Here is a 19,343-nt window from a genome sequence, read left to right on the forward strand (position 1 = left end):
AAATGGTGGCATCTGAAAGTAAATGGATCTAAAACACTTCCTGCTTCATAAATTTTATGTGCCCTAAGTGGGCATTACACATGCTAGCAGTAACTGCCAGACATACTTGAGTCTCCAAATGAAAGCTTGAGCAATACAGTTGATGTCTCACATTGTAACTATGTGAAGCAGCTTCCTAGACAGCACTAAACAATGTGCACTCTGGAACAGAACCTCTGGGAGAGTCTTTTTATTTTGCTTTATATTAACTTAAAAAATGGAAAGACAGAATCCTGTTATTCCACATGCACCTCACATCACTTAGATTTAGTTCTAGCTGTACTTGCAGAGATTACATCCTTTAATGCATTTTTTTCTAACAGTTTTACAACTCACAAAAAGTTACTGCCAAGAAAACAATGAAAGGATTATCTTTATTTTTCAGTATTATTATCACCAGTGGAGAGGATTTAGGCTGTAAATATAAACTAGATTCTTAAACCACTAGGTCAAACCACATTCATTTTCACTGAACTCTGTAAAGATACCCGTTTTGTAGAAATACTCAGCATCAACTTTCCAATTTCTACCCCTCCTAGTGGAACACAGAAAATTATTGCAGAAAAGTAATAATGCAAACACATCTATTTTTTTCTACTATATTCATATTTAAATTGCTGGTGTCATTCTTATCAATTTATCATATCACTCGGACAACAATGAAACTTGATAAAACAAGCAGGATTATAACTTGGGCATTTAAGTTTTTTTTTTTTTTGTATTATGTAAAGTAAAAGAGAAATAATAGCAGCAACAGAATTTTTTCATTAATTTCTTAGATTCAGGACAGTGCTTTTCAAAAGCAATATTTGGTCACAATTTTATCAATGAAGAAGGAAAAAGAGTATCTGCCCTCAGAAACATAGAAAATGCCCAGAATTAAACTAATCCTTGGCATAAAACCATCTCTTCCAGTGGTGTAATCAGATGTGAACAAGGCTGTCAGTGGGGATAAGTGGGCAGCAATCAATGTGGCGCAGGAAGAGCATGACAGCAATGTGTAAATGAATTGTAATCTGTGGAAATCATGGTGGGAAACACTTTACAACTTGTTCTTTTTTAACATCAGTGCTGGGATGCCTTGTATAAATCCTGTTACGAGAGTCTGCACTGTTTGCACTGTTTTAGCTCTTCCGTTTTTGTTATCCTGACACACTCCATGCAAGTGTTCTTCCCTGCAACACAGTCTGTAACATCTGTTGCATTTGTGCTGCTTCCCATGGCTGTCCCCTACTTCAAAAATCAAAGCAGGAAACAAGGGGACAGAATGGGCAGGGGATGCACAAAGAAACTGCCCATATTCTTTAGGAATAGGAGGGAAGATGAGAAACAAAGCGGATACCCAAGGTAGAACTTGCCTGAGAACAGACTATATGTTCCTGTTTAGGTGTGTATGATTCTGGTCCAGTCTTTGGGTTGCAAGGATGTCACAAAAGATTGTGATTCTAGAACTAAATGATCTGAAATACCTGAATATTTCTGTCCAATTTGCTGCGTTTCTGTAGGAAGCCATTTGCTGGTGCTCTGTATAATTTTCTAATCTTGATATGACAGACAAGTGAGTTAACATGAGCTGCTTTTTCATCTTGTTCAAAAGCCAAACAGAGAGATGACTATCTTTACAAAAATCAAGTTTTTAAAAATTATTTTAAAGAATATTTCTCTTAGATTTGGAAAGAGATGTGAGGAAGGAAAAGAATGAAATAAAGAAATATTACTACTTCTCTCTGTAATTAACTCAGAAAATATTTGGGCTTCGTTTTTAATTGGCCTCAAGGCATCCTATAAACATACATATATAAGAATTTAGAACTGCTTAGAGTTCTATGTTTTGGACATGCATTAATTATTTTCAAGCTATCATGCCTGTTATTTTGTATATGTAAAACTGGAGACCAGTATTCTAAAACTTTGTGTTTCTCATCAGGTATTTTATGTGGAGGCTTGTTCAAAGACAATAGTACCTTGTTAGCAGATAGTTAACCACAAGGGTGTCAGTCTTTGCAGCAGATGGGGGACAGAGCCGAGAAAGACGAGGACTGAGGAACACCTCCCCCTGCCTCGTGTGCGACGTGTCTTGCCAGAAGAAAAGAAACAAAGCCAGACAACCGCGCAGGTGGCCAGATGCTGATTGGTTGTGCGCTTTGCAACACTTGTGTTAAGAAAGTATAAAAAGAAGTCGGTTTGGAAATAAAGTTGTCTCACTCTGCACCCCAGACTGAGTCCGTTTCTTCACAAGGTGCAACAAATGGCGCCCAACGTGGGGCACGAAGACTAGCTGTCTCTCCGGTTGCACCGCCCAGCTGAACTCCCGGGAATCACGCTGAAAGGAAGCGTAAGGATCAAGCTGAAAGGAAGCTTACTTTGTGTGCACACTAAAAGCCTCTTGAAAGGAAAGAGGTAAGCGGCTGGGAACTATGGGTTCATACCTAATGAAGGAACAAAAGGACGATTTAGAAGCTTCTCCTAAAAACTTGAAACCGCAAAGAAAAAAATTAGGTGAAGAAGAGCTGCAAAAGGTTCTTGCATGGGCTTCTAAAGACGATCCTTCGGTGAATAGTAAGAATGTTTTTAATCTGGAAAGATGGGACCAAATTGGGGTCCGACTGTGGGATAGTGCCACGCGCGGTGATAAGGCTGCTGCTAACCTGTTGCCACAATGGCGAGTTGTACTCGAAATATTGAAATCTCATAGTGGGTTGCAGTCGAACATAAATGACGGGATCGGGGCCCCTGCCATCCCCTCCGCGCCTCCTTTACCTCAATCGTGTCCTGATGAGAATCAGAAAAGAAAACGTGCTGCAAAAGCCTTTGCGGTACTGCCACCTGATGACCAGGACGATGATCCTTTTGGTCCGGGTCCTATTGACCCTGGAAAGGAGCCAGACCTATACCCCCCGGATCCTCACGATAAATGGGCCTCAGTAAAACGAGGAGCAAAACAGGCGGGGGATGTGGGCATGCTGAAAGCCTTTCCCGTTATCTGTGCACCAGACCAGAATCCGCGTTGGGAAGGTTTGTCGTATAATCTTATTAAGGACGTGCGACGTACGGTGACAGATCATGGCCTTGGCGCACCATATACCACCCACCTTATACAATCTCTTTGTGATTCTTCGGTTTTTACTCCCCATGATTTTAAAACTTTGTTTCGCCTCATTATGACTGATATGCAATACACGATGTGGGAATCGAAAATGAGAGAGCTTGCTCGAGCTCAGGGGGAGGAAAACCAGCGGCTGTCGAAAAAAGGTCCTTTACGGGCTGTTACTGTGGACGTGCTAATGGGGGAGGGCGATCACAGTGCTACAACAGCACAAGCAGAAATCCCCCCTGAGGGCTTGCAACAAGTTAAGGCACTTGCTCTCCGCGCCCTTAAGGCCGTTCCGGAGAGTGGTAAACAAAGACAACCTTTTGTTAGCATAAGACAAGATGCGAATGAGCCATATATGAAGTTTTTGGATCGGCTTAATGAGGCTCTGGAGAAACAAATTGATAATGAACAAGCACGAAGCTACATTTTTAAGCAACTAGCAGTTGAGAATGCTAACCCTGATTGCCAGAGAGTTTTGCGGCCACTAAAGGACCCTACTATTGATGACATGCTAAAAGCATGTATTAATGTCGGTACCAAACAGTATGAATATTCACTGATGGCCGAAACATTTGCAACAATGTCTATGAAAAGGCCATGTTTTGCTTGTGGCCAATTTGGGCATATTCGTAAATACTGTCCGAAAACACAAGCAAACAAAGGAGCGCCTGGACTATGTCCGCGCTGCCACAAAGGACAACACTATGCTAATCAGTGTCGATCAAAATTTGATAAGGAAGGTCGACCGCTAGCCCCTTCGGGAAACTTCAAGCGGAGCGCGGCGGGGGGTCGCGCCATGACGGCAAATCACCCCTCGGAGTGGCTCTCACCGGGAAGCAGCCGCCGCTTGTGCGCCAGCACAAGCGGCAGCGCCGGGGTGGACTTGGCCACCACAATAGAAGTGCTAATTACTGATACATCAGTTGTGCTAATTCCAACTGGTGTCCACGGCCCCCTGGGGCGAGGAATGGCAGCACTATTGATTGGGCGATTTTCAACAACGAGACAAGGGCTGTTTGTGTTACCTGCAGTTATCAACGCAGATTTCATAGGAGAAATTAAGATAATGGTATGGACTCCGATACCACCCTGTACTGTGCCAATGGGAAGATATGGACGATATATTGATTGCTGCAGAGCAAAAGGAAACAGCAGAAGAGGCTCTGCATCAGATTACGCGAGCAGCATCAGCTGCAGGATTAAGAATTGCGGAAGATAAAGTACAGGAAAGTCCGCCTTGGCGATATTTAGGATGGAGAATTTCTGATCATCAAATTCGACCACAATCATTGACCCTAAAGACAGACATAACGACTTTGAATGATCTTCAAAAACTTTTGGGAACTATTAATTGGATCCGTCCCTCCTTAGGGATTTCCACAGAAGATTATCTAGTCCAGTAAATCCGTTTGTAACCTGTCTAGTAGGACAGCCTGTTGATGTTTGGCATATTTCGTTTATTGTTAGTGTGCCTGCTTTGTTTCTTGTTATGTGTTTAAGGATAGATCATTTAATTAAGTCATGGCTGTTCAAACAAAAACAAATAAAGAAGGGTGAGATGTGGAGGCTTGTTCAAAGACAATAGTACCTTGTTAGCAGATAGTTAACCACAAGGGTGTCAGTCTTTGCAGCAGATGGGGGACAGAGCCGAGAAAGACGAGGACTGAGGAACACCTCCCCCTGCCTCGTGTGCGACGTGTCTTGCCAGAAGAAAAGAAACAAAGCCAGACAACCGCGCAGGTGGCCAGATGCTGATTGGTTGTGCGCTTTGCAACACTTGTGTTAAGAAAGTATAAAAAGAAGTCGGTTTGGAAATAAAGTTGTCTCACTCTGCACCCCAGACTGAGTCCGTTTCTTCACAAGGTGCAACATTTTATATCTCTGAGGAGAAATAAAATTAATTAGCTGTGTTATATCCATTTGACATCATCACTCTAAGCTTGCAAGACGCCTGGAAGGAAGGTTACCTCTGAAGCTGCCACCCAGGGTGTTTGAGTGAGTTTTCCTCATGACCAGATACTTACTTCAAGCAAATGAGCAAGGATACATCTTTACTGTCACGAGCGCTTGTAAATGTAATTTTCTTGCCTTCATTGTTCAAAGGTATCTCCCAAAATGGTTTTGAACTCGCACCATACAATGTCCACATTGCTCTGTGTTAATTGTGCGTATCTTTCAAGCAGGAAACAGTAGCATTCATCTCATATGGCCATTCAAACCAGGAAAGCTCTCAATTTATTATTCACAGTTCACTGCAAATTTATAGTTGATATTCAATAAAAGGTACATTTGAAGGTTTGGAAAGGTGTATCCAAACAATTCATAAATGGGGAAATAATTAATTAGCCTACCATTTTACTTCTTCTTTTCACACTTAACGATCACTCTGAAATAGAGCCCCAAATCCCAATACCCAGATAGTCAGAGAGCAAGAACTTGAATTCCCACATCTGAGCCTGCCAATTTAGTTTTAAATTGGATTTAAGCCCCAAAAGGAATAATTTTCCAGATTCCTAATTGTGAATAATTGAGCCCCCATCAGCACAGATATTTCCTGCCTAATACCACAGAAATTTTGTAGTCCGTTCACCTTTCTGCAAGGATGGCTTGCACAATTTCTCAGCCGTCCCTTTGAACCGCATTTGAATTCTTTAACTGTGGCCTGTACTTGAGAATGGCCCAGTCCCCTTCCTCCACATACTACAACAGACAGGCCAGGTCTGAAAATTTTCTGTCCATCTAACTTCTAAGATGTTGAGAGTTAAAGATTTTGAAGTGGCACTTAAAAATTTGGGTAATTTAGTCTCCGTAGAGGTGAGAAGTGGTGGGTGGTGATGGATCTGGCTTCCCAGGGAAAGGAGGACACTCGTTCTCAGGACAGCAGCACCCTTGCTCATGTCTAAAGGCATTTTACCCTCGGGAAGAAATGTTCTCAAGTATTTTCTCATGAACTCAAGTAGTTTGAAGGGCTCGGGAGAAGGAGTATAAAAATGGGGGTGTCAAAGAAGGCTTGGCCATATTGGCAACTTTGAGAGCTGCTGGTTGTTCTGAGCGGCCTTTCCCTTTTCACATAGCACATCAAGGGCAGTCTTAGTGCCTGCAGAAGCTGCTGTCAGTGCAGACTGGGGTATTGGTGCAACCTCAAACCACCCAAAGCAATAGGAGGGCTGCCTGGTGGCTGATTTATTCTCAGATCCTCTAGGCTCAGCAGAGCTGCTCCTCATAAAAGCTGTTTACCTTGTGCTCTGGTCCAAGGCTGCAGTTTGTACCAAATTAAGAAAGTAAATCACAAAACACAGTTATGAAATCAGTATTTTGTGTAACTGAGTAATACATACTGGGTAATCATTTATCACTTGGGATGTTCCTGGCTAAGTGATCCTGAAATTTTATGGTCCTAATACCTAAATGTTAACTAAAATAGCCTGGACTTACTCCTTCAGACATGTTCTCTTATTTGCCGATAATACCAGATTAAACAGGTACTGCTACATTTTAACTATTCATGGGTATTATTTCATTTATTTTGCTATAGATGAAGTGCTACGACAGCCTAAAACTACAGGTCAATGAAATCTAAATACAATGAATAAGTGAGTAGACACTCCGTTAGAGATGTGCAGCAATAGGAAAGCTGTGTAAACTGAGGCAATTCTTAATTCTACAAGTGTAGGGTCCATTCAATCAACTATAAACCTGACAAAATATAACACTTGCTGTTTACTATTCTTATACTTGCTCTATTCTGTGCTGTGCTAAGAAGATGGAAAATTAGAGGTGAAAAAGCAACAAGGTTTGATTATATTTGTGTATCAATGTATTAAAGAACCTAATTAGAAATAATGATGTTCATTTTTTAAATCGTGCTTTGTAGTTTAATAATTGAAATGTTTTAGAACAACAAATAGATGTACTTCCCATTCAAAAGCGCCTTGAACTCTTTCTGAGCTTCAGCACCAACTACCCCAATTCCTGATGTATGAGTGCTTCTTGCCATTTTTTTTCTTGATGAAACCAAAATCTTTCCTCAGTACAATTATTCTGAATTTAACCTCACTCTTTAAAAATGCTGATTATGAAAGAGTCTGTCTTCCAACAGCTCTTTCCTAATGCTCTCTGGAAGCTTTGATTTCACACAGGATGGGGTTAGTCTGGAGGAAGAAGCAGGAGCAGCAGAGCAGTGCCCACTACAAGTTCCTTTTTACACAGAGATATGAAATGTAACTGTAAATATTTTGAGGTTTCAGCCATTTTAGTTTGGTACACAGCATCTGAGTCACTGTGTGCTGTACGGTGCCTGTGTTTGCTCCTGTGTGTCAGTGCAGGAGGAGAAAGCAGATGATACCGTTATTATGTAAAATCACTTCCACCCACTGTTGTGACTCACCAGAACGTCACCGACCAGGATTTACATCAGCTTCAAAATATATCTCCATTATCCATTCCTGTCTCAGCAGATTATTTATTTCTTCCTTCCAGTCCTTCTCCGAATGACGGCAGCACATATACATTATTTTCTATGGGGAGCAGCACGGGGCTGGAGGCTCTGAGCTGTCTGTCTGAGTTTGGTTTGACAGCAGCAGTTGCCTGTCAGTTCGGGATGGCACAGAAACACAGTGCTGCAAGGGTCGTGTTCTCCATGGTCGTTGAATCCCTGGGCCCTTTTCCTAGTAAGGAGGCTTTCCTCTTCAGTTAAAGATAGTTTCGCCTCTACCAATAGCAAGTCCATTCTTAGGTGTCCTAAAATGTTGAGTCATCTACTGTATGAAGATAAATGAGTGCCAAATTCAATTTATCTTGACATATCAATCTGTAAGTGGTGATTCCAGGGCTACTAAATCTAAGAGAAGAACCAGACAGATCCAGACTGGGCACAGTAGCTATGTCATCTATCCCAGTTTAAATTTGCTATGCTTGTAACAACCTAACGAAGGAAATGGCAATGGGATGTCAGCTTGTTTTGGGTCCTGAAGTCAGGATAATAAGGATATCTATTATAGTATAATTACAGTGGTGACCACTGGTGTCTCAACATTGTAGAAACACTATGATTGCTCTTAGCTTGCTGATGGCATTAAATAATTAACTTATTTCTTACTTATTTGAGGGAATTTATTATCTCTTTTTATTTGGGGGAGTTTATTATTAGTACAAGAGGGATGTGGAGCTGCTGGATGTGGAGATGTGGAGAGAGTCCAGTGCAGGGCTACAGGGATGATGAGGGGCCTGGAACATCTGCCCTATGAGGAGAGGCTGAGGGAGCTGGGCCTGTTCAGCTGGAGAAGAGAAGGCTGAGAGGGGACCTGAGCAGTGTCTAGAAGTACCTCAAGGGAGGCAGTGAGGAGGATGGGGCTGGTCTCTTTTCACTGGTGGCCACTGACAGAACTAGAGGAAACGGCCAAAAACTGAAGCACCAAAAGTTCCACAGGAACTTAAGGAAAAGTTTCTTGACAGTGAGGGTGACAGAGCACTGGAACAGGCTGCCCAGAGAGGTTGTGGAGTCTCCTTCTCTGGAGATCTTCAAACCCGCTTGGACGCAGTCCTGTGCCACGTGCTCTAGGTGACCCTGCGTGTGCAGGGGGTTGGACTAGATGATCTCTAGAGGTCCCTTCCAACCTTAACGATTCTGTGATTCAAGCCTGAAAAAAGGAGATATTCTAGCCTTTGCATTGTTGTCAAAGCAAATTTATACAATTTGTATAGGATGCCATGCTAGTGTACAGACTAGAACACAGCATATAAAAGCAAAAAATGTCTATGAGAATTTCTAAAAACACATTGGGAAAATATTGACAAATCTTCAATCTCAGTGCCACAGGCAAGAGTTATCCCTAAAGAGCGCAATATGCAGCAACCCCTTTAAGGCATTTGGGCAGCTTTCACCTGTGGAATAACAGTCCTTGTGAGAGCTGGAAGTGCTGCCTGGTGCTGAGATAACCCAAGTGCTCTCACAGGAGTGTAGTCTGGTGGGACGGAGGAAGCCCCGATCTCCACAGAGGCTGCTCACTCTTAACCCTCTTTCCTGTTTCAGAGACACCAGAGCTCAGTGGCTCCTTAAAATTTGCTTTAATTTATTTTCTAGAGTGTAGATAATATCAAAAGCTCTCAGGTCTGGCTCAATTTGGAAGGCAAAACCTAAAGAAAGGCCCTCTGAAAGAAGCTTTCCTTATCTAATCCCAGGACATGCATACAGACATTTTCAGGATTACACTAAATATCCGGCTCTTCAAAGATTTTTTGTGAGTGGTTATTAGATAATCTCTGTGTACACTCTCCCTTGTTAGTACTCAATTCATAGCAGTTTTTAATTGTCAGAAAGCTTAAATCTTTTTAAATAGCTTTTCAGGTCTCACGATCCACATAGAATATTTTAAAGAGTAAAGGGATTTATCTTCTTTAGGAATCGTTTGCAGGTGGAAGGTAGGGTTCCTACTCTGACTTCATACCTCCTTTTATTTCTTTCTTAAACAGATGAGTGTAGCTACAGCTCCTTGCTACTTTAATCCATGTAATTTATTGATATGTGGAATATACTGAAAATGTGGTAACCAGCCAGCAGACAAGACGATGCAGGAGCTTCTCATCAGCCAAAAAGTCGCCTTGCAGCCCCAGATGAACCCCTTTCCCCAGACCATTGTCTTCTTGCCCACTCAGCACAGACGGTTCGTAGGAAAGTCATGATTCAATTTTGTTGACACTGTTAAAAGAACTTCATCATTGTATGAGTGCAATGAGTTTTGAAAACCTGTTTCAATTTGAGTAATTTTCAGTGAGGTGAATCATCCTAAGTTTGAAAACAATGATTTGTGACTTTCATGCTGTAGTGTGGTAGGATAATGAGTTGAATTTCTTTTGCATTTTAACACACAACACCAAATTCCCATTCACACAGTTATCAGTTTCACTGTAAGGCATTTTGAATTGCTGCTTAGAGTATAATGGCACTGCTGTTGTACACTGAAAGAGCAAACTGGAGAATCTACACACTGTACAGGAATCTGTGGCTTTAATGTATTATGGTTTTCCTCTTAGACTTTCTTCCCTTTCTCTTGTTTGTCATTTTAACACAACAAATCATGTTTGGTACCAACATGTAAAGAGTTTTAGTAGAATATAGCTAATAACAAATGGCTGGCAATTTAGATTGCCAGAGAAGAGGCTCAAAGTTAGGCATAATTTTATTTGTATTTTTCAGAGTGAGGACAGCACTGGAATAATTTAAGAAGAATTATGAAATATTGAAATGTAAATCTATTTTGCTGTTTAAGAGTAGCTGTGCTACAGCAAATAAGATGTATGAAGACACTTGTTGAAATGCTGTGCTCTTTGTTGCATATAATGATCATATGTGGGTCCATTTTAAATCAATAAAACTGTGAGAGATTACAGTTTAAGTCAGTAAAATCAGTTCTTTCCTCACTGAAGTTCATAATTTCAGGTAAAGAAAGATCAGAGGTCCATGTAAAATTGCACGCTGGTACTTGTATCTGCAAGCATCGTTCTGCTGTAAAAAAGAATAAATCAGACATCCAGAAAATCGATTACAAATTTGTGTATGGCCTACTATGATAGTCACAACTGCGAAGGCTTCAAGGCCTATTTTTAAACATGGTGATACTAGTGCTTCCTATCAGGCAGCTGTACAGCCCTCTGCTATTGAAACCTGTCTAAAACCCTGTTATTGCTAGTGCCATTCCCAATGAGAGAACGGGAGGAGTGTGATTTCAGATCAAATCAGTACGTGTCCAGGCGGTGCATGGAGGAAAGAGAAAAATAGCGGTGAAGAAGAGAGGCAGCGATCATGGAAGTGTAGTTACAGAAACTCTGATCTCAGCCATAATCACAAGATTACCTTGAGAGCAATGATGAGACAGAGATTAACTAGTCATTCCAGTGAAAATTCACACATCTGCATGTGTCACCTAACACGCAAATTCCACTCATTCATCCTTGAATTCTCTGAAATTTTGAATTACTCAGCTGCTGTTTCCAGGAGGCGTCTTGTTATAGACCCAAACAGCACTGAAAGGCACTGCCCTGTGTGTGCATTGAGTCTCTCAGTGGCAATCACTTCAGTGCACAGTTTATTTGTTAGCAGTTTTGCTCTGCACCTGGGAGCCCTGGCACAGACCATGAGTTTATTGTACTTCATCTGTGCAAACTAAGCGACCTGATTCACTTGGCCTCAGAGGGATTGTAGATTGATTGCTGATATGGGATGGGTTGCAATTTATTTTTGGTATCTGTAATGATTGGGGCAAAATCACGGGCCCACCTCTGCCCCATCTGACCACAGTTTTATCATGGGTATAATGTGTTCAGAATGGGTTACTGTGGGTTCACACGCAACGAGATGGTAATGTGTTTGTGTCACTTTCTGAATGTGACTCATCATAAGGATGGAGAAAGATTGCACAAACTTAGTTTCAAGAACAGTTAAAATGCAAGCAAAAACAACAAAAGTTTTGTCTTAACGCAGCCCGGTGTAGCACTAGATGACTGTGACTTGCAGAGAGCACTATGCAGAGGAATCAAGTGTGAGGCAGCAGGTTTCTGAGTGTAGAAACACAGTCCTCGTGATCCGGTTTGAGATTAAGAGACCTAAACACTTCAATGCCCCATTACAGTCAATGGGGATCTGACGAATAGCTTGGAGAGTGATTAGGCTGCCCAGGCAGAAGGGGTTCAAGCATTAACAGAGCTCTCTGATGTGCCGTGGGGCGCCCTGCTTGGCCTGCAGCCAGGGGCAGGGAAAGACACGGGTCTCCATGGGTCCTGTGCCTCATCTACCATCCTAAGCAGATGCCTCAGGTACCTTGTGGCCTTTTAAATGGCACTGGGCAGCTGTACGCTCCTAATTGCACCAAATCCCAGCTCTTAAACTGCCTACACCGAGAGCTTAGGCACCTGGCTTACATGTGGACACCTGAATTTTGTTGTCCAGAGCCAAATCTCACACCTTGTCTTGGTTAAACTACATTCCAGCCAGTAACTCTGCTCTTTGAGTCTTTCTCGGTAGATGCTCATTTTGGTACAGGTTTCTTTCCCATGTTAGAGACGAATGTTGGATACTGTTCCATAGCACAGCTCAGTTATCTATACGAAAAAAAGTATTTTCCCATATAAACACAAAATAATCCTTTTCTACTTTTCTTAAGCTATGCTTTTTCAGAAGGTCAGCTAAAAAACTTAATGCATCTAAAATTGACCTTAAAGAAATTGAAAAAATTGTATTTTTAGACTCTGCCTAAACAGCTATCTTAATAAACTTTATCTTTAGAAAATATTTTCCATTAGAAGAAGAAATAAAAATAATCAGGGAACATAACAAGAGGGAAATACCGTATTTCGATTCCTTATTTCTGGTATTAGTTGAACTAAACTTTCCTAAGTCCTTTAATTATAAACTTGCTACAGAGTTTGGCCCCACTTGAAAGCACCCCGAATGCGGGGCTGGAAATTGCCATTCAGACTAATCAGTGGCTATTTGCACGTGGCAACTGCTGTCTGCTGAGCGCCTTAAAAAGAAAATTCCCCCTACAGACTAAGTCTGTAGGTGTTTAAAGATGGCTTTAGTGCCTCCTTCATTCATCTGAAAAACTAACACAGAGTTTGTATTCCATTTGGATCATATCGAACCCTCAGAGGATGATTGATGATTCACTGGCATTGCGCTCATTTAGCAAAAAGAGTCAAGCAATGCTTTATTTACCAAAGCTGAGAAAAGATGCCTTAAGCCGTATCATCCCTACAAGCTGCAAAGTTTAGGCCAAGATCAGGAAGAAAATCAGGTCTTTGGCTTGCTTGAAAGCACCTTCTATTAGTAAGGGAGGTAAGACAGGCACTTACAAGTACTTCTGTACACTCTTCGTTGTCCAGAAAAGTAATGTTAAATTTAGGCTTTGCCCTGTCTCTAGATCTGTTGAACAGTTACAAACAGCCTCAGTGATTCCCATATCTGAATGACAGGCTTACAAGACCCATGGTTCCTACTAGTATGAAAATATCTCCAGATATGGTAGCAGTACAAGCTTATCACTTGGTGATGAATCTTTTATGATTGCATTTGTTCTATATTTTCTGTTACATCAATCTAAACTGTGTGAGCATCTTTTCATGATGCTCCTTTTCATCTATTATTCTGATAAATAATTCTGCATATATAAATGTTCACACTGTTCTGCTGTTCACCATCCTGCTTTAGAATTTAAAAGTTCTGTTCACATAATAGATTTACAAAAATGATGCTACTCTAAGTTATTTACAGGTTAAAGAAACATTACTTATGTCTTCGCTAGATTTAGTTTGGATTGCATTTCCCATAAGGAATAATTTCCTCCTTTGGATTCTTTAAAAAATAAATGATAAGACACTGTAGCTGCGTTTGACAAGGACTTTATGTCAGTCTACTAGGCAATTCTGCAAGGCACTTTTTTCATACTGATTTCTCAGTCACTGATTGTGGCAAACAGATAGCTTTGAATTTGCTATAGAATATGAAGCCACTAGTATCCCCTTGCTATTTCACAAGATTTTTTTTCCTAACAGAGTATTATTTATCAATTATAAATGCTATTCTACTGCCACTCATTTCCTAGTGGTGAGGCTTAGCCTTGAACTGAGCTGTAGGAACACAGCAATACAGGTCATTCTGATCCATGGTTTTGCAAGGGGCGACTGGGATTCTGGGGATAGTTTCCCTTAGCAGCAATGCAAAATTTTTTTCTTTTTATCTGTCTTTCTTATTGGTAACTGAAAGAAGAATGGATGTATTTTATTTTTTTCAGCCGCTAAAGCAATGGAGCATCATGACTAGACTGATAGCTTGCCAGAGAACATTTTGTCTCTGTGATTCCTTGAACCATGCACGATTTCTGCAGCATGACTGGCCCCAAGACCACGGGTGACACTGGCAAGTTGGACTGTTGCTTAAGTGGGACATAAAGACAAGGATGCACCTGAATTTAATCAGCCAAGCAGGGTTGGCAATGCCGAATACTTCCAAGAAAAGGGGGCCGCTGAGAAGGGAAGGAGCCCGGCATTGCTTAGCAACACAAAAGCATTCAAACCTGCAGCTCTGAGAGTGGCAATTTATGTGTTCGAGAGGAAAAAGAGAACAGTGAGGGAGTATAAAAGAAGCCGAGCAAGGGTACGAGGGGCAACTCAGAGCAGCAGCAGGACAGAGAATGAGAGACTCAGTACAGGGCACACAGTGCTGAAAGACGACGTGACCAACGACAGAAAGGTGAGGTTGTTGCTCCTAACTCTTCCCACATGGAAAATGGGATCTTACAGAGTGAGACTGTCTCATATGTTCTAGATCAGTATTTTTCTATACAGTTCTTTTCTCCATCATGTTCACAGGTAAAGTTAAGCAGAAAATACTTTTTTATTATTATTATTTTTTGTAAGCTTTATCCAAGAGGAGAGGAAGTGCTACAGGTCCTGAGCTTGCTTGGGATCTCAACCACAGCCTTCCCAAAGAGTCGTGGCCAAGTCACTTAATGAAAGGGTAAGTCTGCACTTGAGCTGCTGAGACTGACTCCGCACCCAGGTTTGTTTCTAGCTCCTTGTCCCATCACATTTGAGACACGTAGTTGTGTGATGAGCCAAAACAGGTCACTGATCCAGGCAAAAACAAGCAGTTTTCAGCTGGATCAGCTGCCAGATCTGCCCTCCTGTACTGACACAGTTTCTGACACGAGATAGGCACTGACTGCATCGAGCTATGCACAAATAAAGCAACCATGTCCGTAGTGCCTCTGTCCGGAGTGACCATGAATGTCCTCTGGGAAGTCTGGAAAGAAAATCTCTGCCAGAATCTACTAAAAGAAGCTACCAAAATCCTGTATTTCAAACACTTAACTTAAAAAATCTAAGTTTTTTTGGTGAAAGGAAACTGAATAGCTTGGGAACAAAACTTCTGGAACTACTGGAATATTTTCACACATCAGAAAATTCAGCAGCTATTTTAACGGGATATAAAGGTAAAAAGGCCTGCAACGATACAATCTTTGGCTTAGGGATAATTCTGCTTTTTTTCTATATTAAAAAAATCCTTGATATTATGCCTTGATATTAAAGATGAAATCATCACAAAATCAAACACTAGTTCAAACCTTAATGATTCTCAAGCGCTGTCATTTTACCCTGACAGCTTTTTGAAAGTAGCTCGAGATTGCTCTCTAGAGGTGAAAAATAAGCATTTCATTTCTGAAAGTTGTTTCTTTCGTCAAAACATTCAAGATTTCCTGAAAGAGCATACAGAGAAACATAAGACTGTACTTTGGCTAACAATATTATGCACCCTCACTTTTATTTTACCTATTTAGCATAAAAGCACAGTTCTGCTAAACAGTCTTTTCATTCAACGTTCACTCCACACTTTATTTAAGTCACCTTCCCCTACAGTTTTCCTCTCTCCTCTGGCCAATGTGCAGCTCTTCAACGCTGCACGAAGCCCACGTGCAGCTGGGGCAATGTAAACCACATGGGTTGGTTACAAAGACCTGACCTTTGCAAGATGAAGGGTGCATGATCTTCTCTTGCAGTGCTTCCTGCAAACCTAGTAAAGAACTGTAGGAGTTTGTTTATACTAAAGCAACTCCAAAAGAGCCCAGGCAGGACCTAATAAAGGGCTGTGCCATTTGTTTATGACTCATCTCATGTATTGTGCCCTTGAAGACATTTAAGTTGGTTTAAGATAAACTACATACTGTCTGTTTGGAGACAATTGCTAAGCTGCTGGCAAATGTTAAAGTCATTCAGCGTAAGAATCACAACAAAGGGAGATGAAAGACAAACAGTACGTTTATTGATATAAGAGATGGGGCAGAATTCATCTTTTCCCACCAGGAATGCTACCAACTAAACAAATGTTTGTAAGGGTAACTGGTAAGAAGTGCTGCTCAGGAGTCAATCACTGTGGGCGATGGATTTTCTACATTCAATAATTAAGCAGAACATAGATACATTTATCTTTAAGAAAGCTTTCAAAATCATTAATATGTTTGTGAAAATTAACAAGGGTTTAAAGCCAAGTGTCTCAAAATATTATTATATCAAAAAAAAAAAAAGAGAGAGACACAAACACACCAAGTCTCAAACCCTAATCATGTTTGTGTCCCTTTGCAGGCCTCACTCCCCTCTGTTCCTGTCTCTCCTGCTGGGGGACCCCAGGACCGGAGCCCGCGCTCCACGTGTGTCTCACCAGGCCTCAGCAGAGGCCCTGGAGGTGTCACCTCCCTCAGGCAACACCTGCCTCACACGGCCCAGGACAGCCTTGGCCTTCTTTGCTGTCAGGGCCCATGGCTGGCTCGTGGTCAGCTTGGTGGTGACCAGGACCCCAGGTGCTCCTCTGCGGAGCTGCCTTGCAGCAGGTCACCCAGCAGCGTGTCTGGCTCCATGGAGTTATTCCTCCCCAGCCGCAGGACTTCGCTGAACTTCATGAGGTTCCTGCTGGCCCATTTCTCTGGCCTGTCCAGGTCCCTTTGCACAGCTGTACGGTGGGTGTTATGAGCCAATCCTCCCAGTTTCGTGTTGTCTGCCAAGCTGCTGAGGGTGCACAGTGCCCCATCAGCTGGGTCATTATGAACATGTTAAACTATTGGCCCTGGTATCAAATCACAGGGGACATCCGCGGTGAGACCAACTGGACTTCACACCATCTGAGGCCAGTTTTAATCCACCTCACATACCTGGTCCGTTCTTCAGTTTGTCTGAGGGGATGTTAAAGGAGACAGCGTCAAAGGCCTTGCTGAAGTCAAGATAAACAACCTGCCCTGCTCCTGCTCCTTCCCTGAGCTGCTCGCTGCGCTGCGGGTGGCCAGCAGCTCGGCCAGGCACCCCTTCCCCCTTGTAAGCCCATGCTGACTCCTCCTCCGTGTTCCTAAGATGCTTGGAAATGGTTTCCAGCACTGTTTGCTCCACTGTTTTGCCCAGGATCTAGGTGAGGCCGACTGACCTGTAATTCCCCAGATCCTCCTGACATTTGCTTTGTTCCAGCAGGTTTTATGGTTTACTCTTTCTGGTTTACCTTCCCTGAGATCATCAAAAAACTCCTATTCTCTATCGTAGATTTGGTGATCTCTCCTAGTGGACTGAGAGTCAGCAAGCAAGTGCACATGCCCTACAACCCCTGCTTGCTCATTAATATTAGTATTTACCTCTTTCCTGTCTTTGGGTAACTGTCCCAGCCCTGGGAACCCTGAAGGAACTCATTGCAGTTATCATTCTGTGCTACAGTTTCACTACTATGCTTATCAGTTTCTAATGAAATCTATGATAAATTTAATAAAATATTAATATATTGCCATTTTAGATACTTTCGCTGTGCAGCGGATTCCTCCCCTTCTCAGATTTTGACTGTCTACATTTAAATTGTCCAACTCCAGTTATGCCTGCTTTTCCTATTATATATTTCACCCATTGTTACTTAAAATACTCCTCGCATTCCAGAGTATATATGCTCTCCATTTCCTCCATAAATCATCCTCTGCATTAATCACTTGGCATGCTTCTCACATGCTGAAAGAAAAATTTCCATTTCTACTCAGTTTAATTCCTGTTCCATTTGGTCAGAATTGTTTTAAGAACTCCAGGGATATAACAACATTGTATAAACAGAACTGAGGGGTTTTTATTGTAGCCTTTCCCTATAAATTATATCTAATCCAGACTATTGCCATGCCCTGCATCAAAAGTATCACCCTTTACCATTAGGGCAGCGCAGGGACCTCAGCTGCCCCTGCTATTGCATGGGTGGCCATTAATATTTAATTCTCTGTCATCTTCCCCTCCTTGCAAATAGGAATTGAGAGGCTACCACTTTAGCCAAAGCTTAGAGGCATCACTGAAATTCCCTTACTGGAGTAGTAAAGCACAAATCTAGCACAACATGAGGAACTAGTAACCTGCACTGAGTAGGATCTAGCAGTGCTAAACCCCGTACGTTAATATTTCATCTCAAACTTCAAACAAAGAATGGAGGATCTAATTAAATGCATTACACATTTGATTATCCATCAGTTATCATTTATTGGCTGTTGTATCAATTATTCTTGTGTACACATTGAGTTACTAGTAGGATTTTACATTCAGGTACCAACTGTGAACTCGTTTCATTCATCCCTGCACACTTCTGTCACGCAGCACCGTGGTCACACAGCAGCAGATCCCCTACCAGCCAAGCAGCGCCTCTCCCATCCTCCGTCCTCTCTACCCTTTCGCTCATGGAGCCCAGGAACACCGTGGGCTCAGGGCAAACACGATTTCCCTGCGGAGCCACAGGCCCTTGTGCTGCAAAGCCGCTTCCCGCAGCCTGTCCCCAGGCTGCGCTGGCACAGGGGGTTATTCCTCCCCAAGCACAGCTCTTGACATGGACTTCTGGAGACCCTCACGAGGCTCGTGGCTTGTTGTTGGGCCTGTCCCTCTGAAAAGCAGCCTGGCCGCTCGCCACACCGAGCTCCTCCCCCTAAACCTGGAGGGCTTCTTACATCCCTGCCCCAAGGCTTCTTCATGGGGCAGGAGGCCAGTGCTGCTGCTTGAGCAACGTGAGACTTGCAGGCCGCAGCCAGGCCCTTCCTTACTGCCCTTGCCAGCCTTTACACAGCACTTGTTCCCACTAACTCTAGAAACACTAAATTAAAACAGTTGGTGAGGAGCAGAGACAAGTTCAGTTCAGGATGAGGTGCTTTTCAGTGCCTATTGTTTCATGTTTCATTTTCTTTCTGAGACTCTAGAACCCCGGTTCTCAAACCCAGCCACCAAGTGGCAGATACAACTTCTGTGCTCAGAAGTGGCCCTTTCTGCTGCAAAGACAGAACATTTCAAAGTTCAACCCTTTGCATATCCAAGTTAACAAAATTCCTTAAAGTATTTCTGATTAAGCGTGAGGGTTTCTACAGATAAGTTCCTATACTGCCGGTCTTTCCAGTTAAGAATTAAATTAGATGAAAAAATAGCTACAGTACTTCTAATATTAATTCCCAGTTTCAGTCTTTATAGAGGTTGGCTTTAAGTGAAGTCCTTACTGCCTATTTAGCAACTGTGCTACACAGTAGAGTGGCAGTAGCTGTAGTAGCTACTACACTAATCCCTTCTCCATACACATTAAAAGGAAGCTGTTAGTGGCCGTGTACAGCAGAGAGGATGCCACACAAAAGGGGGGAGGCATCTAGACCCATTGCTTCCAGGTGTCAACAGTGTAGAT

The sequence above is a fragment of the Tinamus guttatus genome, unplaced genomic scaffold (genome assembly GCF_059628265.1).
Source record: "Tinamus guttatus ecotype Peru unplaced genomic scaffold, ASM5962826v1 Tinamus_guttatus_pri_ptg000510l, whole genome shotgun sequence".
Lineage (NCBI taxonomy): Eukaryota > Metazoa > Chordata > Aves > Tinamiformes > Tinamidae > Tinamus > Tinamus guttatus.